Source organism: Hemitrygon akajei, chromosome 4 (assembly GCF_048418815.1).
Source record: "Hemitrygon akajei chromosome 4, sHemAka1.3, whole genome shotgun sequence".
NCBI classification, from domain to species: Eukaryota; Metazoa; Chordata; class Chondrichthyes; order Myliobatiformes; family Dasyatidae; genus Hemitrygon; species Hemitrygon akajei.
The window spans coordinates 195,672,760-195,696,070 of NC_133127.1; positions in this window are offsets into that span (position 1 = coordinate 195,672,760).

Sequence of the window (23,311 nt, forward strand, 5' to 3'; positions counted from 1 at the left end):
TACAAGCCCAGTCGCTCCAATCTTTCAACATATGACAGTCCCGCCATTCCGGGAATTAACCTTGTGAACCTACGCTGCACTCCCTCAACAGCAAGAATGTCCTTCCTCAAATTTGGAGACCAAAACTGTACACAATACTCCAGGTGGAGTCTCACCAGGGCCCTGTACAGCTGCAGAAGGACCTCTTTACTCCTATACTCAATTCCTCTTGTTATAAAGGCCAGCATGCCATTAGCTTTCTTCACTGCCTGCTGTATCTGCATGCTTGCTTTCATTGGCTGATGTACAAGAACACCTAGATCTCATTGTACTTCCCCTTCTCCTAACTTGACTCCATTTAGATAGTAATCTGCCTTCCTGTTCTTGCCACCAGAATGGATAACCTCACATTTATCCACATTAAACTGCATCTGCCATACATTTGCCCACTCACCCAACCTGTCCAAGTCACCCTGCATTCTCATAACATCCTCCTGACATTTCACACTGCCACCCAGCTTTGTGTCATCAGCAAATTTGCTAATGTTACTTTTAATCCCTTCATCTAAATCATTAATGTATATCGTAAACAGCTGCGGTCCCAGCACCGAACCTTGCGGTACCCCACTGGTCACAGCCTGCCATTCCGAAAGGGACCCGTTAATCGCTACTCTTTGTTTCCTGTCAGCCAGCCAATTTTCAATCCATGTCAGTACTCTGCCCCCAATACCATGTGCCCTAATTTTGCCCACTAATCTCCTATGTGGGACTTTATCAAAAGCTTTCTGGAAGTCCAGGTACACTACATCCACTGGCTCTCCCTTGTCCATTTTCATAGTTACATCCTCAAAGAACTCCAGAAGATTGATCAAGCATGATTTTCCCTTCATAAATCCATGCTGACTCGGACTGATCCTTCTACTGCTATCCAAATGTGTCATAATTTCCTCTTTTATAATTGACTCCAGCATCTTTCCCACCACTGACGTCAGGCTAACCGGTCTATAATTCCCTGTTTTCTCTCTCCCTCCTTTCTTGAAAAGTGGGACAACATTAGCTACCCTCCAATCAGCAGGAACTGTTCCTGAATCTATAGAACATTGGAAAATGATTACCAATGCATCCACGATTTCTAGAGCCACCTCTTTAAGTACCCTGGGATGCAGACCATCAGGTCCCGGGGACTTATCAGCCTTCAGACTCAACAGTCTATCCAACACCGTTTCTTGCCTAATATAAATTTCCTTCAGTTCATCCTTTACCCTAGTTCCTTTGGCCACTATTACATCTGGGAGATTGTATGTGTCTTCCCTAGTGAAGACAGATCCAAAGTACCTGTTCAACTCGTCTGCCATTTCCTTGTTCCCCATAATAAATTCACCCATTTCTGTCTTCAATGGCCCAGTTTTGGTCTTAACTATTTTTTTGCTATTCACATACTTAAAGAAGCTTTTACTATCCTCCTTTATATTCTTGGCTAGTTTACCTTCGTACCTGATTTTTTCTTGGCGTATTGCCTTTTTTATTATCTTCTGTTGCTCTTTAAAAGCTTCCCAGTCCTCCAGTTTCCCGCTCATCTTTGCTATGTTATACTTCTCTTTTATTTTTATACTGCCCTTTACTTCCCTCGTCACCACGGCCACCCCTTACTCCCCTTAGGATCTTTCTTCCTCTTTGGAATGAACCGATCCTGCACCTTCTGCATTATTCCCAGAAATACCTGCCATTGTTGTTCCACTGTCTTCCCTGCTAGGGTATTGTTCCATTCAACTTTGGCCAGCTCCTCTCTCATAGCTCCATAGTTCCTTTTGTTCAACTGTAATACTGACACATCCGATTTTCCCTTCTCCTTCTCAAATTGTAGGTTAAAACATACCATATTATGGTCACTACCTCCTAATGGTTCCTTTATCTCGAGGTCCCTGATCAAATCGGTTCATTGCACAACACTAAATCTAGAATTGCCTTCTCCCTGGTAGGCTCCAGTACAAACTGTTCTAAGAATCCATCTCGGAGGCACTCCACAAACTCCCTTTCTTTCAGAGGGAGGTGAATCTGTGGAATTCTTTGCCACAGATGGCTGTGGAGGCCGAGTCATTGGGTATATTTGAAGTAGAAGAAGGACGTGGCTTTAAGGTAAGGTGAGGGAAGTTCAAGGGGGATATTAGAGGAAGGTTTTTCACTCAGAGAGTGGTTGGTGCGTGGAATGCACTGCCTGAGTCAGTGGTGGAGGCAGATACACCAGTGAAATTTAAGAGACTACTGGACAGGTATATGGAGGAATTTAAGGTGGAGGGTTATATGGAAGGCAGGGTTTCAGGTTGGCACAACATTGTGGGCCGAAGGGCCTGAACTGTGCTGTATGTTTCTATGTTTAAGTTGATAGGTTCTTGATTAGTTGGTGTGTCATAGGTTACGGGGAGAAGGCAGGAGATTGGGGTTGAGAGGGAAAATAAATCAGCCGTAATGGAATGGCAGAGTAGACTCAATGGGCTGAATGGCCCAATTCTGCTCCTTTGTCTAATGCAAAGAAAACTGAATATCTCAGACTGAGATCTGATGAAGGGTCTCGGCCTGAGACATCGACTGTTTGTTCCTCTCCTGACCTGCTGAGTTCCTCCAGCATTTTGTGTGTGTTGCTCAGGGTTTCCAGGATCTGTTGTGTTCCAACCACATCCTCTTCAAGCCTTTCCATATACATATCACCATTTCTGTAAGTAAGTTGCTTTTCAGGTTCCTGTCAAATCTCTCCCCTCTCACAGAGGGGGTAATTTCAAAGCAGTTGTGAGGGGCAAGTTTCTTCACACAGAGGGGGGGGGGCCTGGAATGTGCAGCTGGGGTGGGGTTAGAGGCAGATACATTAGAGATTTTTAAGAGGTGTTTATATAGGCATATGAATGTGGGAAATGGAAAGGTATGGACATGGTGTAGGCAGAAGGGATTGGCACATGGATGTGAGGGACTTGGAAGGGTATGGACATTGTTAGGCAGAAAGGATAGGCACATGGATGTGAGGAAATGGAAGGGTATGGACATGGTGTAGGCAGAAAGGATTGGCACTTGGATATGAGGGACATGGAAGGGTATGGACATTGTTAGGCAGAAAGGATAGGCACATGGATGTGAGGAAATGGAAGGGTATGGACATGGTGTAGGCAGAAGGGATAGGCACATGGATGTGAGGAAATGGAAGGGTATGGACATGGTGTAGGCAGAAGGGATAGGCACATGGATGTGAGGAAATGGAAGGGTATGGACATGGTGTAGGCAGAAGGGATAGGCACATGGATGTGAGGAAATGGAAGGGTATGGACATGGTGTAGGCAGAGGGGATAGGCACATGGATGTGAGGAAATGGAAGGGTATGGACATGGTGTAGGCAGAAGGGATAGGCACATGGATGTGAGGAAATGGAAGGGTATGGACATGGTGTAGGCAGAGGGGATAGGCACATGGATGTGAGGAAATGGAAGGGTATGGACATGGTGTAGGCAGAAGGGATAGGCACATGGATGTGAGGAAATGGAAGGGTATGGACATGGTGTAGGCAGAAGGGATAGGCACATCGATGTGAGGAAATGGAAGGGTATGGACATGGTGTAGGCAGAAGGGATAGGCACATGGATGTGAGGAAATGGAAGGGTATGGACATGGTGTAGGCAGAAGGGGTTGGTCTATCATTTATTTATTGAGATACAGTGTGGAGTGGGCCCTTCCAACCGATCGAGCCATGACGCCCAACAATCCCCGATTTAACACTGGCCTAATCATGGGACAATTTGCAATGCCAAATTAAACTACCAACCAGTACGTCTTTGGACTGTGGCAGGAGATTGGAGCACTCAGAGGAAATCCACATGATCACAGGGAGAACGTACAAACTCTTAGACCATAAGGCCATAAGACATAGGAGCAGAATTAGGCCATTCACCTAATTGAGTCCACTCCGCCATTTCATCATGGCTGACCGCCGATCCCATTCAACCTTATACACCTGCCCTCTCCCCATATCACTTGATGCCCTGACCAATCAAGAATCTATAAACTTCTGCTTTGAATATACCCACAGATTTGGCCTCCAGCACAGTCTGTGGCAGAGCATTCCACAGGTTCACCACACTTTGGCTAAAAAAATTCCTCCTTACTTCTGTTCTTAAAGGTTAACCCTCAATTTTGAGGTTGTGCCTTCTAGTTCTGGATACCCCCACTGGAGGAAGCATTCTCTCCTCATCCGCATTCGCCTTATCTAGACTTTTCAACATTTGGTAGGTTTCAATGTGATCCCCCGCATTCTTCTAAATTCCAGTAAGTATGGGTCCAAAACTGCCAAACTCTCCTCGTATGTTAACCCCTTCATTCCCAGAATAATCCTCGTGAACCTCCTCTGGACTCTCTCCAATAACAACACATTTCTGAGATATGGGGCCCAAAGCTGTTGACGATACTCCAAGTGCAGCCTGACTAGTGTCTTATAAAGACTCAGCATTATCTCCTCGTTCTTATATTTTATTCTCCTTGAAATAAATGTCAACATTGCATTTGCCTTCTTTACCACAGACTCAACTTGTAAATTAACCTTCAGGAAGTCTTGCACGAGGTCTCCTAAGTCCCTCTGCACCTCTGATGTTTGAACCTTCTCCCCATTTTAATAATACTCCACACTGTTGTTCATTTTACCAAATGCATTATCGTACATTTCCCAACACTGTATTCCATCTGCCACTTTTTTGCCCATTCTTCCAATTTGTCTAAGTTCAGTTGCAATCTCAGCACTACCTACCCCTCCACCCATCTTTGTATCATCCTCAAACTTTGCCACAAAGCTATCAATTCCACTATCTAAATCATCAACAAACAATGTGAAAAGTGGTGGTCTGAATACCGACTGCTGAAGAACAGCGCTAGTCACCGGCAGCCAACCAGAAAAGGCCCATTTATTCCCATTTGCCGCCTTCTGCCTGTCAGCCATTCCTCTATCCATGCCAGTATCTTTCCTGTAATACCATGGAATTTTATCTTGTTAAGCAGCCTCATGTGTGGCACCTTATCAAATGCCTTCTGAAAATCCAAGTAAATGACATCCACTGCCTCTCCTTTGTCCATCCTGCTTGTTATTTCCTAGAAGAACTCTAACAGATTTGTCAGGCAAGATTTCCCTTCACAGAAACCATGCTGACTTTGACTTATTTCATCATTAATCTCCAAGTACCCTGAAACCTCATCCTTAATAATAGACTCCAACAATTTCCAAGCCACTGAGGTCAGGCTAACTGGCCTATAATTTCCTTTCTTTTGTCTTCCTTCCTTCTTAAAGAGTGGGGTGTCATTTGCAATTTTCCAGGTCTCCAGGACTATGCCAGAATCAAGTGATTCTTGAAAGATCATGAACAATGCATCTATTATCTCTTCAGCAACCTCTCTCAGGACTCTGGGATGTAGTCCGTCTGGTCCAGGTGACTTATCCCTCCCTCAGGACTCTGGGATGTAGCCCATCTGGTCCAGGTGACTTATCCTTTCCTCAGGACTCTGGGATGTAGTCCATCTGGTCCAGGTGACTTATCCCTCCCTCAGGACTCTGAGATGTAGTCCATCTGGTCCAGGTGACTTATCCCTCCCTCAGGACTCTGGGATATAGTCCGTCTGGTCCAGGTGACTTATCCCTCCCTCAGGACTCTGGGGTGTAGTCCATCGGGTCCAGGTGATTTATCCCTCCCTCAGGACTCTGGGATGTAGTCCGTCTGGTCCAGGTGACTTATCCCTCCCTCAGGACTCTGGGATGTAGTCCGTCTGGTCCAGGTGACTTATCCCTCCCTCAGGACTCTGGGATGTAGTCTGTCTGGTCCAGGTGACTTATCCCTCCCTCAGGACTCTGGGATGTAGTCCGTCTGGTCCAGGTGACTTATCCCTCCCTCAGGACTCTGGGATGTAGTCCGTCTGGTCCAGGTGACTTATCCCTCCCTCAGGACTCTGGGATGTAGTCCGTCTGGTCCAGGTGACTTATCCCTCCCTCAGGACTCTGGGGTGTAGTCCGTCTGGTCCAGGTGACTTATCCCTCCCTCAGGACTCTGGGATGTAGTCCGTCTGGTCCAGGTGACTTATCCCTCCCTCAGGACTCTGGGATGTAGTCCGTCTGGTCCAGGTGACTTATCCCTCCCTCAGGACTCTGGGATGTAGTCCGTCTGGTCCAGGTGACTTATCCCTCCCTCAGGACTCTGGGGTGTAGTACATCTGGTCCAGGTGACTTATCCCTCCCTCAGGACTCTGGGATGTAGTCCGTCTGGTCCAGGTGACTTATCCCTCCCTCAGGACTCTGGGGTGTAGTCCATCTGGTCCAGGTGACTTATCCCTCCCTCAGGACTCTGGGGTGTAGTCCATCTGGTCCAGGTGACTTATCCCTCCCTCAGGACTCTGGGGTGTAGTCCATCTGGTCCAGGTGACTTATCCCTCCCTCAGGACTACGGGGTGTAGTCCGTCTGGTCCAGGTGACTTATCCCTCCCTCAGGACTCTGGGATGTAGTCCATCTGGTCCAGGTTACTTATCCCTCCCTCAGGACTCTGGGATGTAGTCCATCTGGTCCAGGTGACTTATCCCTCCCTCAGGACTCTGGGATGTAGTCCGTCTGGTCCAGGTGACTTATCCCTCCCTCAGGACTCTGGGATGTAGTCCGTCTGGTCCAGGTGACTTATCCCTCCCTCAGGACTCTGGGGTGTAGTCCATATGGTCCAGGTGACTTATCCCTCCCTCAGGACTCTGGGGTGTAGTCCATCTGGTCCGGGTGACATCACTCCCTCAGGACTCTGGGATGTAGTCCGTCTGGTCCAGGTGACTTATCCCTCCCTCAGGACTCTGGGGTGTAGTCCATCTGGTCCAGGTGACTTATCCCTCCCTCAGGACTCTGGGATGTAGTCCATCTGGTCCAGGTTACTTATCCCTCCCTCAGGACTCTGGGATGTAGTCCATCTGGTCCAGGTGACTTATCCCTCCCTCGGGACTCTGGGATGTAGTCCGTCTGGTCCAGGTAACTTATCCCTCCCGCAGGACTCTGGGATGTAGTCCGTCTGGTCCAGGTGACTTATCCCTCCCTCAGGACTCTGGGGTGTAGTCCATCTGGTCCAGGTGACTTATCCCTCCCTCAGGACTCTGGGGTGTAGTCCATCTGGTCCAGGTGACTTATCCCTCCCTCAGGACTCTGGGGTGTAGTCCATCTGGTCCAGGTGACTTATCCCTCCCTCAGGTCTCCGGGGTGTAGTCCGTCTGGTCCAGGTGACTTATCCCTCCCTCAGGACTCTGGGATGTAGTCCATCTGGTCCAGGTGACATCACTCCCTCAGGACTCTGGGATGTTGTCCATCTGGTCCAGGTGACTTATCCCTCCCTCAGGACTCTGGGGTGTAGTCCGTCTGGTCCAGGTGACTTATCCCTCCCTCAGGACTCTGGGATGTAGTCCGTCTGGTCCAGGTGACTTATCCCTCCCTCAGGACTCTGGGATGTAGTCCATCTGGTCCAGGTGACTTATCCCTCCCTCAGGACTCTGGGATGTAGTCCATCTGGTCCAGGTGACTTATCCCTCCCTCAGGACTCTGGGATGTAGTCCATCTGGTCCAGGTGACATCCCTCCCTCAGGACTCTGGGGTGTAGTCCATCTGGTCCGGGTGACATCACTCCCTCAGGACTCTGGGATATAGTCCGTCTGGTCCAGGTGACTTATCCCTCCCTCAGGACTCTGGGATGTAGTCCGTCTGGTCCAGGTGACTTATCCCTCCCTCAGGACTCTGGGATGTAGTCCGTCTGGTCCAGGTGACTTATCCCTCCCTCAGGACTCTGGGATGTAGTCCGTCTGGTCCAGGTGACTTATCCCTCCCTCAGGACTCTGGGGTGTAGTCCGTCTGGTCCAGGTGACTTATCCCTCCCTCAGGACTCTGGGGTGTAGTCCGTCTGGTCCAGGTGACTTATCCCTCCCTCAGGACTCTGGGGTGTAGTCCGTCTGGTCCAGGTGACTTATCCCTCCCTCAGGACTCTGGGATCTAGTCCATCTGGTCCAGGTGACTTATCCCTCTCTCAGGACTCTGGGATGTAGTCCATCTGGTCCAGGTGACTTATCCCTCCCTCAGGACTCTGGGGTGTAGTCCATCTGGTCCAGGTGACTTATCCCTCCCTCAGGACTCTGGGGTGTAGTCCGTCTGGTCCAGGTGACTTATCCCTCCCTCAGGACTCCGGGATGTAGTCCGTCTGGTCCAGGTGACTTATCCCTCCCTCAGGACTCTGGGGTGTAGTCCGTCTGGTCCAGGTGACTTATCCCTCCCTCAGGACTCTGGGATATAGTCCGTCTGGTCCAGGTGACTTATCCCTCCCTCAGGACTCTGGGATGTAGTCCGTCTGGTCCAGGTGACTTATCCCTCCCTCAGGACTCTGGGGTGTAGTCCATCTGGTCCAGGTGACTTATCCCTCCCTCAGGACTACGGGGTGTAGTCCGTCTGGTCCAGGTGACTTATCCCTCCCTCAGGACTCTGGGATGTAGTCCATCTGGTCCAGGTTACTTATCCCTCCCTCAGGACTCTGGGATGTAGTCCATCTGGTCCAGGTGACTTATCCCTCCCTCGGGACTCTGGGATGTAGTCCGTCTGGTCCAGGTAACTTATCCCTCCCGCAGGACTCTGGGATGTAGTCCGTCTGGTCCAGGTGACTTATCCCTCCCTCAGGACTCTGGGGTGTAGTCCATCTGGTCCAGGTGACTTATCCCTCCCTCAGGACTCTGGGGTGTAGTCCATCTGGTCCAGGTGACTTATCCCTCCCTCAGGACTCCGGGGTGTAGTCCGTCTGGTCCAGGTGACTTATCCCTCCCTCAGGACTCTGGGATGTAGTCCATCTGGTCCAGGTGACATCACTCCCTCAGGACTCTGGGATGTTGTCCATCTGGTCCAGGTGACTTATCCCTCCCTCAGGACTCCGGGGTGTAGTCCGTCTGGTCCAGGTGACTTATCCCTCCCTCAGGACTCTGGGATGTAGTCCGTCTGGTCCAGGTGACTTATCCCTCCCTCAGGACTCTGGGATGTAGTCCATCTGGTCCAGGTGACATCACTCCCTTAGGACTCTGGGATGTTGTCCATCTGTTCCAGGTGACTTATCCCTCCCTCAGGACTCTGGGATGTAGCCCGTCTGGTCCAGGTTACTTATCCCTCCCTCAGGACTCTGGGATGTAGTCCATCTGGTCCAGGTGACTTATCCCTCCCTCAGGACTCTGGGATGTAGTCCATCTGGTCCAGGTGACTTATCCCTCCCTCAGGACTCTGGGGTGTAGTCCATCTGGTCCGGGTGACATCACTCCCTCAGGACTCTGGGATGTAGTCCGTCTGGTCCAGGTGACATCCCTCCCTCAGGACTCTGGGGTGTAGTCCATCTGGTCCAGGTGACATCACTCCCTCAGGACTCTGGGATATAGTCCGTCTGGTCCAGGTGACTTATCCCTCCCTCAGGACTCTGGAGTGTAGTCCGTCTGGTCCAGGTGACTTATCCCTCCCTCAGGACTCTGGGGTGTAGTCCATCTGGTCCAGGTGACTTATCCCTCCCTCAGGACTCTGGGATGTAGTCCGTCTGGTCCAGGTGACTTATCCCTCCCTCAGGACTCTGGGGTGTAGTCCGTCTGGTCCAGGTGACTTATCCCTCCCTCAGGACTCTGGGATGTAGTCCGTCTGGTCCAGGTGACTTATCCCTCCCTCAGGACTCTGGGATGTAGTCCGTCTGGTCCAGGTGACTTATCCCTCCCTCAGGACTCTGGGGTGTAGTCCGTCTGGTCCAGGTGACTTATCCCTCCCTCAGGACTCTGGGATGTAGTCCGTCTGGTCCAGGTGACTTATCCCTCCCTCAGGACTCTGGGGTGTAGGCCGTCTGGTCCAGGTGACTTATCCCTCCCTCAGGACTCTGGGGTGTAGTCCGTCTGGTCCAGGTGACATCCCTCCCTCAGGACTCTGGGATCTAGTCCATCTGGTCCAGGTGACTTATCCCTCTCTCAGGACTCTGGGATGTAGTCCATCTGGTCCAGGTGACTTATCCCTCCCTCAGGACTCTGGGGTGTAGTCCATCAGGTCCAGGTGATTTATCCCTCCCTCAGGACTCTGGGATGTAGTCCGTCTGGTCCAGGTGACTTATCCCTCCCTCAGGACTCTGGGGTGTAGTCCATCTGGTCCAGGTGACTTATCCCTCCCTCAGGACTCTGGGATGTAGTCCATCTGGTCCAGGTGACTTATCCCTCCCTCAGGACTCCGGGATGTAGTCCATCTGGTCCAGGTGACTTATCCCTCCCTCAGGACTCTGGGGTGTAGTCCATCTGGTCCAGGTGACTTATCCCTCCCTCAGGACTCTGGGATGTAGTCCGTCTGGTCCAGGTGACTTATCCCTCCCTCAGGACTCTGGGATGTAGTCCATCTGGTCCAGGTGACTTATCCCTCCCTCAGGACTCTGGGGTGTAGTCCATCTGGTCCAGGTGACTTATCCCTCCCTCAGGACTCCGGGGTGTAGTCCGTCTGGTCCAGGTGACTTATCCCTCCCTCAGGACTCTGGGATGTAGTCCATCTGGTCCAGGTGACATCACTCCCTCAGGACTCTGGGATGTTGTCCATCTGGTCCAGGTGACTTATCCCTCCCTCAGGACTCCGGGGTGTAGTCCGTCTGGTCCAGGTGACTTATCCCTCCCTCAGGACTCTGGGATGTAGTCCGTCTGGTCCAGGTGACTTATCCCTCCCTCAGGACTCTGGGATGTAGTCCATCTGGTCCAGGTGACATCACTCCCTTAGGACTCTGGGATGTTGTCCATCTGTTCCAGGTGACTTATCCCTCCCTCAGGACTCTGGGATGTAGCCCGTCTGGTCCAGGTTACTTATCCCTCCCTCAGGACTCTGGGATGTAGTCCATCTGGTCCAGGTGACTTATCCCTCCCTCAGGACTCTGGGATGTAGTCCATCTGGTCCAGGTGACTTATCCCTCCCTCAGGACTCTGGGGTGTAGTCCATCTGGTCCGGGTGACATCACTCCCTCAGGACTCTGGGATGTAGTCCGTCTGGTCCAGGTGACATCCCTCCCTCAGGACTCTGGGGTGTAGTCCATCTGGTCCAGGTGACATCACTCCCTCAGGACTCTGGGATATAGTCCGTCTGGTCCAGGTGACTTATCCCTCCCTCAGGACTCTGGAGTGTAGTCCGTCTGGTCCAGGTGACTTATCCCTCCCTCAGGACTCTGGGGTGTAGTCCATCTGGTCCAGGTGACTTATCCCTCCCTCAGGACTCTGGGATGTAGTCCGTCTGGTCCAGGTGACTTATCCCTCCCTCAGGACTCTGGGGTGTAGTCCGTCTGGTCCAGGTGACTTATCCCTCCCTCAGGACTCTGGGATGTAGTCCGTCTGGTCCAGGTGACTTATCCCTCCCTCAGGACTCTGGGATGTAGTCCGTCTGGTCCAGGTGACTTATCCCTCCCTCAGGACTCTGGGGTGTAGTCCGTCTGGTCCAGGTGACTTATCCCTCCCTCAGGACTCTGGGATGTAGTCCGTCTGGTCCAGGTGACTTATCCCTCCCTCAGGACTCTGGGGTGTAGGCCGTCTGGTCCAGGTGACTTATCCCTCCCTCAGGACTCTGGGGTGTAGTCCGTCTGGTCCAGGTGACATCCCTCCCTCAGGACTCTGGGATCTAGTCCATCTGGTCCAGGTGACTTATCCCTCTCTCAGGACTCTGGGATGTAGTCCATCTGGTCCAGGTGACTTATCCCTCCCTCAGGACTCTGGGGTGTAGTCCATCAGGTCCAGGTGATTTATCCCTCCCTCAGGACTCTGGGATGTAGTCCGTCTGGTCCAGGTGACTTATCCCTCCCTCAGGACTCTGGGGTGTAGTCCATCTGGTCCAGGTGACTTATCCCTCCCTCAGGACTCTGGGATGTAGTCCATCTGGTCCAGGTGACTTATCCCTCCCTCAGGACTCCGGGATGTAGTCCATCTGGTCCAGGTGACTTATCCCTCCCTCAGGACTCTGGGGTGTAGTCCATCTGGTCCAGGTGACTTATCCCTCCCTCAGGACTCTGGGATGTAGTCCGTCTGGTCCAGGTGACTTATCCCTCCCTCAGGACTCTGGGATGTAGTCCATCTGGTCCAGGTGACTTATCCCTCCCTCAGGACTCTGGGATATAGTCCGTCTGGTCCAGGTGACTTATCCCTCCCTCAGGACTCTGGGATGTAGTCCGTCTGGTCCAGGTGACTTATCCCTCCCTCAGGACTCTGGGATGTAGTCCGTCTGGTCCAGGTGACTTATCCCTCCCTCAGGACTCTGGGGTGTAGTCCATCTGGTCCAGGTGACTTATCTCTCCCTCAGGACTCTGGGATGTAGTCCATCTGGTCCAGGTGACTTATCCCTCCCTCAGGACTCTGGGATGTAGTCCGTCTGGTCCAGGTGACTTATCCCTCCCTCAGGACTCTGGGATGTAGTCCATCTGGTCCAGGTGACTTATCCCTCCCTCAGGACTCTGGGATGTAGTCCATCTTATCCACCTCAAGACCTTTCAGTTTGCCTAGCACTTCATGGAGAATGGCAGGAGCAGGCCATTTGATTACTAATTTAATGGGTTCAGCACAACATTGTGGGCCACATGGCCTGTTCCTGTGCTGCTGGATGAACTCAGCAGGTCAGGCAGCATCCGTTGAAACGAGCAGTCAACGTTTCGGGCCGAGACCCTTCGTCAGGACAGCTTGTTTGTACGTGTTGATTTGACCACAGCATCTGCAGTGTGCTTTGTGTTTACTGTTCTATGTTCTAATTCCTGTCACTGTTTGTAAGGAGTTTGTACATTCATCCTGTGTTCTATGTCATATGTTCTCCTTAAACCTACATCCTTGAGTAATTTCCAGCATCTGTACAATCTTTAGCGTGTTTCCCAAGCAAGAATATGACATGCTAACTATCAAGCAACACACACAAGATTCAGGAGGAACACTGCTCATTATCAATTTCTTACATCTTTCCCATTTTCCCTCTCCCCTCCCTCACCTGGATCCACCCATCAACACCCTTCCTCCTAACGTTTTATGCCAGCTACCTCTCTCCTCTTTCCTTCCAGTTCTGATGGTCTTCGTCAGGGAGGCAAAGTTGATGCCACTGACGAGCTCTGCCGGGGTGCATGAAGCGGTACCAGCGCGGTGGTCGGTGTTGCTGGGGAGCCACCGCGGGCTGGTCCATGCAGCCAACGAAAAGGCGGGCCGAGCTGGGGCTCATGCAGGTGCCCACAGCTACACTTTGGGTTCGGACAAAGTGGGAGGCGCCAAAACCTCGACTCTTTATTACTCTCCATAGATGTTGTCTGACCGGTTGAGTTCCTCCGGTTTTTGATTCCCTAAACCAGGGAAAATGACTGTGTGCATTCACATATCTATGTCCCTCGTGATTTTATATACCTCCAGGACAGGGGCTCCCAGCCTGGGGTCCACGGACCCCTCAGTTAATGGTATTGTTTCATGGCATAAAAAAGGTTGGGAACCCCTACTTCAGAACAGAGGTGAGGTGGAATTTTTAGCCAGAGGGAGGTGAATCTGTGGAATTCATTGCCACAGACGGCTGTGGAGGCCAAGTCAGTGGGCACATTTAATATTTTAGATTCAAGGGTATTTATTGTCATTCTCTAGTACACAAGTGTAAAGGAGAACAAATCTTTTGTTGCTCCAGATCCAATGCAGCACAGAAAAACCACAATAAGCATACAGAACAGAATAAAAACACAGTAAATATAAATACGTAACATTATCTACATGCCTCGTGAGCTGGTACACCTCCATAGCATTGACAGAAATGCATGATCCTATCTGTCTCATTCAGTCTCTCCTGAAACTACTTGGAATCGGAATTGCATTCTAACTGGTTGTATCACTGTCTGGTATAGAGGGGTCACTGCACAGGATTGGAAAAAGCAGCAGAAAGCTGTAAACTCTCAGCCAGTCCATCATGGGCACTGGCCTCCCCAGAAATGAGGATACCTTCAACATGCAATCCCTCAAAAAGGTGGTATCTGTCACTACGGACCCTCACCATCCAGGGCATGCTCTCTTCTCGTTGCCGCCACTAAGGAGGAAGTATAGAAGTCTGAAGACACACACTCATTGTAAATAACATCTTGGTGACGATCAACACTGGTGCACCTCAGGGGTGTGTGCTTAGCCCACTGCTCTACTCTCTCTATATCCATGATTGTGTAGCTACTCACAGCTCAAATGCCATTGATAAATTTGCCTGACACAACAGTTGTTGGCAGAATTTCAGATGGTGATGAGGATGTGTACAGGAGAGAGATAGAACATTGGTTGAGTGGTGCTGCAGCAACGACCTTGCACTCAACGTTAGCAAGACCAAGGAGTTGATTGTGGACTTCGGGAAGGGGAAGTCGAGGGGACACACACCAGTCCTCATCGAGGGATCGGCAGTGGAAAGGGTGAGCAGTTTCAAGTTTCTGGGTGTGAATATCTCTGAAGATCTATCCTGGGCTCAACGTAGTGATACAATTACAAAGAAGGCATAGAAGTGGCTATGTTTCATTAAGAATTTGAGGAGATTGGGTAAGTCACCAAAGTCTTGCAAATTTCCACTGATGTACCATGGAGAGCATTCTAACTGGTTGCATCACTGTCTGGCCTGCAGGGACCACTGCACAGGGTTGGAAAAAGCTGCAGAAAGTTGTAAACCCAGCCAGTTCCATCATGGTCACTGGCCTCACCAGCATCGAGGACGTCCTCAAAAGGTGATGTCACAAAGAGGCGGCAACAGTCGCCACGGTAGTGTAGCAGTTAGCGCAATACTGTTACAGCTCAGGGCATCAGAGTTCAATCACGACGCCCTCTGTGAGAAGTCTGTGTATATCCTCCCCGCGCAATGAGTGAGTTCTCCCCGGGTGTGCTGCTTTCCAAAGACGTACTGGGCAGGTGAATTGGTCATTGTAAATTGTAGATTGGGGATAAATCGGGGTTGTCAGAGGTTACTGGGTGGTGTGGTTAGAAGGACCAGAAGAGCTTATTCCATGCTGTATCTCAATAAATAACTAAATCTGGGAGAGTGGGCAGACGAATGGTTAATAGAATTTAACTCAGACATCTGTGAATTGATGCATGCTGAATCTGAATGAGAATCTAAAAGCAGAGGGGACATGGGTTTAAGGTGAAAGGGGAAAGATTTAAAGGGGACCAGAGGGGCAAGTTTAATTCCATCGACCTACACCTGGACCACAGCCCTCGACGCCACTCCCATCCACGTACCCGTCCAAACTTCTCTTCAATATTCAAATCGAACCCACATCCACCACTTCCACCCTCTGTGTGAAGAAGTTCCCCCTCATGTTCCCTTAAACATTTCACCCTTAACCCATGACAGTCACACCCAACCTCAGTGGAAAAAGCCTGCTTGCATTTACCCTATCTGTACCCTCATAATTTTCTATGCCTCTATCAAAATCTCTAACCTATTCAGTCTGAAGTGTGTGTGCGTGTGTGTGTGTGTGTGTGTGTGTGTGTGTGTGTGTGTGTGTGTGTGTGTGTGTGTGTGTGTGTGTGTGTGTATGTATGTATGTGTGTGTGTGTGTGTGAAAATATGCTGGCTCAGATCCACACACATGAGATATTTATCAGGAGCACACCATATGCAGAAACCCATAGCATTGTCAATGATCTTTCCTGTCTCTTTGACCTTCTACCGTCAGGCAGGAGATACCTCTTTCCCCCAGGCTGTGAGAGTACTGAAATCCCTGCAGCCACCCAGATTTCTGCACCGGGGGCTGCTGTGAGGAAACATGGCTCACACCAGCAATTTCAAATGCAGACCTGCAGCCCGACGCGATGGCTTCACCATTCTCTGCAAAGACAGGATGGGAAGAGGAGGTGGAGTATGCTCTATGATTAACTCATTGTGGTGCACAAACGTGGCGGTTCTGTCTCAGCCCTGCTCACCCGACATGGAACATCTAGCAGTCAAGTGTCATCCATTTTATCTGCTGAGGGAGTTTTCTGCCACTATCCTGGTACACTCCTCCTCAAGTCACTGAAGGAGCTGAGCAACGTAATCAGCAGGCTCACCCTGATGCCTTCCCCAGCAGGCCAGCTGGAAAAACTCTCTGAACAACTACCACCAGTACATCACCTGTGGAACCAGAGGGGCCAAGAACTGGGGATGCTGAGATCTCTGTCTTGGAGGCTGGCGTCAGAACGTCTTTCAAGAGGGTGAACCCTCACAAGGGATCAGCCCTGATGGTTTACCTAGTAGGGCCAGAAAACCTGTGCCACCAACTGGACATCTTCAGTCTCTCCTTGATGCCGTTGGAGGTTCCACCTGCTTTAAAAGGGTGGCAATCATATGTGTGCCCAATGGCCCAATGGCTATTACCCAGCGGCATTCACATCTACTGTGATGAAGTGCTTTAGGAGGTTGGTCATGGCTACAATCAGCTCATGCCTAAGCAAGGACCTGGATCCACTGCGATTTGGCTATCCACAGCAGACGCCATCTCACTGGCTCTCCACTTGACCTTGGATCACCTGGGGAATAGTAATCCCTACATCAGGCTGCTGTTTATTGATCACAGCTCAGCGTTCAACATCGTCGTAGCCCCAGTTCTCATCAACAAGCTCCAGAACCTGGGCCTCCCTCTGCAACTGGACCCTCAACATCCTCGAGAAAATCTGCAACTCCTGGAAATCTAGGGCAACACATACAAAATGCCGGAGGAACTCAGCTGGTCAGGCATCATCTATGGAAATGAATAAATAGACGGTCTCAGCCCGAAACGTCAACTGTTTATTCGTTTCCATAGCTGCTGCCTGACTTGCTGCGTTCCTCCAGCATTTTGTGTATGTTACCTTGACTTCTTCACAGTCTTTACAGATTGGAAATAACATCTCCTCCTTGCTGACAATCAACAATGGCTCACCTCAAAGATGCATGCTAAGCCCACTAATCTACTCTCTCTAAACCCATGACTGTGGCTCGGCACAGCTCAAACACCATCTATAAATTTGCTGATGACTCAACTATTGTTGGCAGAATTTCAGATGGAGACGAGAGAGCGTACAGGAGTGAGATAGATCAGCTGGTTTAATTGTGTCACAGCAACGAGTTTGCACAGCGTCAGGAGGACCAAGGAACTGATTGTGGACTTCAGAAGGGGTGAGACAAGTCTTCACTACTAGACCTCACTGAGGGATCAGAAGCGGAGAGAATGAGCATTTTAAAGTTCCCGGATGCCAGCATCTCTGAGGATCTACCCTGGGTCCAACATATTTGATGCAATTACAAAGAAGGCACGGCAGTGGCTATATTTCATTAGGATTTTGAGGAGATTTGGTATGTCACCAAAGACACCAGCAAATTTCTACAGATTTACCGGCATTCTGACTGGTTGCATCACTGTCTGGTCTGGAGAGGCCACTGCACAGGATCGGAAAAAGCAGCAGAGGGTCGCAAACTCTGCCAGCTCCATCACGGGCACTGGTCTCCCCAGCATCCAGGACATCTTCAAAACATGGCGCCTCAAAAAGGCAGCACCCATCGTTAAGGACGTCCACCACCCAGGACATGCCCTGAGCTCATGGCTACCATCAGGGAGGTGGGGAGGTAGAGGAGTCTGAAGGCACACACTCAATGATTCAGCAACAGCTTCTTCCCCTCTGCCATCAGATTTCTAAATGGACATTGAACCCATGTACACTACCTCACTATTTTTTCCTCCCTTTTTGCACTACTTATTTAATTTATTTTTGATTGTATCTACAGTACTTATTGTAATTTATGGTCTATTTTCTTACTATGTGTCGCACTGCCATAAAACAACAGCCTTCCCGACACATGCCAGTGATATTAAACCTGGTTCTGATGCAGGCATCATCACGTCTGTAGCATCAGTCGCATTACACTGTTTACTTTTTATGTCATAAATATACCTTTTGTTAATTTATTTGCGGTAATATTACTTTACGAGTCGTGTGTGAGTTACACACACTGTGTTGTGCACCTCGGTCTTTTTTCTTACCTAACTGAATTTTGTAAAAAGGACACTATCAAACTGGCTGCCTCTTTCGTTATCCTTGATTGGCCGAATCAATTCTAATAAAATGAACATTTTATCTAAATTCATATACCTTTTTCAGGCATTACCTGTTTTTATTCCTAAATCTTTTTCTGATTTTATTTTATCTTCTTATATACTGTTTGTCAGGTTGGAGGCCGGTGACTAGTGGTGTGCCTCAGGGATCTGTACTGGGTCCAATGTTGTTTGTCATATACATTAATGATCTGGATGATGGGGTGGTAAATTGGATTAGTAAGTGTGCAGATGATACTAAGATAGGTGGTGTTGTGGATAATGAAGTAGGTTTTCAAAGCTTGCAGAGAGATTTAGGCCAGTTAGAAGAGTGGGCTGAAAGATGGCAGATGGAGTTTAATGCTGATAATTGTGAGGCGCTACATTTTAGTAGGAATAATCAAAATAGCACATACGTGGTAAATGGTAGGGCATTGGGGAATGCAGTAGAACAGAGTGATCTAGGAAAAATGGTGCATAGTTCCCTGAAGGTGGAATCTCATGTGGATAGGGTGGTGAAGAAAGCTTTTGGTATGCTGGCCTTTATAAATCAGAGCATTCAGTATAGGAGTTGGGATGTAATGTTAAAATTGTACAAGGCATTGGTGAGGCCAAATTTGGAGTATTGCGTACATTTCTGGTCAACAAATTATAGGAAAGCTGTCAACAAATTAGAGAGAGTACAGAGGAGATTTACTAGAATGTTACCAGGATTTCAGCACCTAAGTTACAGAGAAAGGGTGAACAAGTTAGGTCTTTATTCTTTGGAGCGTAGAAGGTTGAGGGGGGACTTGATAGAGGTATTTAAAATTATGAAGGGGATAGATAGAGTTGACGTGGATAGGCTTTTTCCATTGAGAGTAGGGGAGATTCAAACAAGAGGACATGTGTTGAGAGTTAGGGGGCAAAAGTTTAAGGGTAATACGAGGGGGAATTTCTTTACTCAGAGAGTGGTAGCTGTGTGGAACGAGCTTCCAGTAGAAGTGGTAGAGGCAGGTTCGATTTTGTCATTTAAAAAAAAATTGGATAGGTATATGGACAGGAAAGGAATGGAGGGTTATGGGCTGAGTGCGGGCCAGTGGGACCAGGTGAGAGTAAGCGTTCGGCACGGACTGGAAGGGCCAAGATGGTCTGTTTCCGTGCTGTAATTGTTATATGGTTATATATGGAAAAACAAACATTCTCGACTAAATAAAGTTCATCTCCAAAAATATAAGAAGAATGGAGGTTTAGCTTTTATGTTTTATTATTGGGCAGTCAATATATAACATTTTACGTTTTAGACATATTATATTAACCATGAGGACTGTCTGATATGGGTTTCTTTAGAAGCTAACTCTGTTAATAAATTTTCTAGTATTTCTCTTTTCGGATCCTCACTCTATCTTTTAGTAAACTAACTGAAAATTTGGTAGTTAAACATACTTTGAGCATCTGGGTACAATTTAGGAAATTCTTTGGTCACATACACACACTCACACAAAGACAGACACATATACACTCATTCACTCACACATACAGTCTCTCACACACACACACACTCACACACTCGCGCGCACACACACGCACACACACACACACTCACACAAAGACAGACGCACAGTCACACACATTCACACACATACACACACAAAGATAGACACACAGTCACACACACACTGACACACACATAATGACACATACACACACTCACACAAAGACAGGCACATTTACACTCATTCTCTCACACATACAGTCTCTCACACTCACACTCACAGATGTGGGTCCGAGGATGAAAGTTGATTCCAGCTGCTCGGGACGCCAGGGGACAGGGCTGATCCCCTGCTGCCCTCATGTGGTCAAATGGAGAAATGCAGCTCACAATTCTCCAGGGCAACAGCGGCTCTAGGGGAAGCCATCAGGACAGGAAGGGTGGTGTGAGAGGGGGGGAGGACAGCAAAGTATAAAGAGAGAATGCAAAGTAATAAGAACAAAGCAAACAGGAGTGGCAGGAATTCAAAAAGGTCGAACTTGTTTCTAAATTCATTTATTACCCTACACTTAGAACATAGAACACTGAACAGTACAGGCCCTTCGGCCCATGATGTTGTGCCTGCCTTTTAACCTACTCTAATATCAATCTAACCCTTCCCTTCTGCATAATCCTTCAGTTTTTCTATCATCCATGTGCCTACCGAAGCGAGTCTCTTAAATATCCCAAAAGCATCTGCCTCTAGCACTATCCCTGGCAGGGTGTCCGACGCACCCACCACTCTCTGTGTAAAGAACCTACCTCTGACTTCCTCCCTATACTCTCCTCCAGTCACCTTAAAATCATGCCCCCTCATATTAACCATTTCCACCTTGGGAAAAAAGACTCTGACTGCCCACTATCTGTGCCTCTTATCATCTTGTACTCCTCTATCAAGTCACCTCTCACCGTCCTTCGCTCCAAAGAGGAAAGCCCCAGCTCGCTCGATCTATCCTCATAAGACACGCTCTCTAATCCAGGCGGCATCCTGGTGAATCTCCTCTGCACCCTCTCTAATCCAGGCGGCATCCCGGTGAATCTCCTCTGCCCCCTCTCTAAATCTTCCACATCCTTCCTATAATGAGGCAACCAGAACTGAACACAATATTCCAAGTGTGGTCTAACCGGGGTTTTGTAGAACCGAAACATTACCTCGTGGTTAGTGCCCTATTTTGAAGCCGCTTGGTCTCACCCTATCACAGATATTCCTGTACTTCTACACCCTCCCCCTCTCCACATTCTCAGCTATAAAATTAACTTTCTCCTCTCTTTCTCAGTTCCAGGCAGCGTCCCTGACTTTGAAAACACTGATTCTCCTCTGACACCACAGCACAGGAACAGGACCCTCACTCAACCCATCGTATCTGTGCTGAACGCAATAACAAATTAACCTAAATTGCTTCTGCCTGTGCATGATCCCCACCCCTCCATTCTGTGCACATTCTTGCGTCCACTAACAGCATCTTAAACACCGCTGTTTCCCCCTCCGTCTCCGCCGTTCCTGGCTCCACACCCGACACTCTCTGTGTAAAATAACTTGCCCACACAACTCCTTTGAATGCTTCCCCTCTCACCTTAAACATTCAGTACTGTGCAGAACTCTTAGGTACACAAATATAGCTCGGGAGCCTCAAACTTTGCACAGTACTGTATTTGTCAACGTGGAGCAGAGGGCCAGTTTGTAAATTGGGCAGGAGCAAAGGATGTTGGGAATGGCGAGGGTGGAGCGCTGTGGAAGGGGTGTGGGACAGGTAGCAGAGAAGGAGTGCCAGGGGTGGGCGAGGGTTCACCTGATTCCAAACAATTGGTTTATTGATCATTACAGAATGTCTCTCTGATGGTCTCCACTCCCCACTCCCTTCCCTCTTCCTTCCCCTTTTCCCAACTACGATTCCTCTCTCCCTGCCCCCTTTCCCCTCTCAGTCCACAATATAGACCCATATCAGAATCAGGTTTATCATCACTCACATATGTCATGAAATTTGCTTTTTTTCTGGATCAGCAATACAGTGCAATACATAAAATTACTACAGTTCTGTGCAAACGTCTAAGGCAGCCTAGCTATATGTATGTGCCAAAGACTTTTGCACAGTTCTGTCCATCCTCTAGTAGTTGACATTTCTACCCTGACTGTCTGCCCCATCTGTGCTTTTCATGATTCTATCAGCTTTCCCGATAGCCTCCGGTGCTCCTGAGAAAAGAACTAATCTTATGCCATCTCTCTTTATACCCTCCAATCCAGACAGCATCCTGGTAAATACAAAGATTAAAAATTAGCCTTATTTATTACATATACATCAAAATGTAGAGTGAGATGCATTGTTTGTGTCAATGGGCACAGTCCGAGGATGAGCTGGGGGCAGCCCACAAGAGTCTCCATGCTTCTGGTACCGGCATAGTACAGCCACAGCGCACTGACCCACACCAGGGCATCTCGGGAGTGTGAGGGAAAACCGGAGAGCTGAGGAAACCCGCGGACACAGGGAGAATAGGCAAACTCCTTACGGCAGTAGTGGGAATTGAACCCCCAACTCTGATCACTGGTTCTGTACAGTATCACACTAAACACCATGGTACTGTGCCATCCTAGAGGGTTACAGACACAGGGAGGGGTGTAGGGACTGGAAGGGGTTACAGAGACAGGGAGGGGTGTAGGGACTGGAAGGGGTTACAGAGACAGGGAGGGGTGTAGGGACTGGAAGGGGTTACAGAGACAGGGAGGGGTGTAGGGACTGGAAGGGGTTACAGCGACAGGGAGGGGTGTAGGGACTGGAAGGGGTTACAGAGACAGGGAGGGGTGTAGGGACTGGAAGGGGTTACAGAGACAGGGAGGGGTGTAGAGACTAGAGGAGTTACAGAGACAGGGAGGGGTGGGAGGAGTGTGGGGGCTGGAGGGGTATGGGGACTGGACAGAGTTACAAAGACAAGAAGGATGTGAGGGACGGAGAGGGGTGGTTGGAGGGGAGGGATGGGTTTACAGAGGTAGGAAGGGGTGTGGGGGCCAGTGGGTATTACAGAGACAGGAATGCATGCAGGGGCTGGAGGGTGTGTTTCTATTTAATAAAACACACTATAACACAGAAACAGGACTTAGTACATTGTCCCTGAAAGTGCCTACCACCAGGCTCAAGGACAGATTCTACCTCACTGTTGTAAGACTATGAGTGGTTCCCTGGTATGAGAAGATGGACTCTTGACTTCACAATCTACCTCGTTATGATCTTGTAACAATGTCTGCCTGCACTGAACTTCCTCTGTCACATTATTCTGCATTACCTTGTTCTATCTGAATGCACTGTGTCATGATTTGATCTGCACAATCACTCTGTCTTGGTTCATGTGACATAAGGCCGAGGACCAGAGTCGGACTGTCGAGTCTGCTCTACCATTCCAGCATAACTGATTTATTATCACTCCCAGCCCATCCTCCTGCCTTCTTCCCATTACCTGACTTACCGGAAACCTACCAACCTCCGCTTTAAATACACTCATGACCCGGCCTCCACTGCTATCCGTGGCAATGAATTTCACAGACTCACCACCCTCTGGCTAAAGAAATTCCTCCACATCTCTGTTTTAAATTGTTCTAATTACGTTCTTTCTTGTAAAAAATGTCTATGATTTACAGTACTGTGCAAAAGTCTTGGGCACATATATAGAACAAAGAAAATCTACAGCACATTACAGGCCTTTTGGCCCACAATGTTGTGCTGACCATGTAATCTACTCTAGAAACTG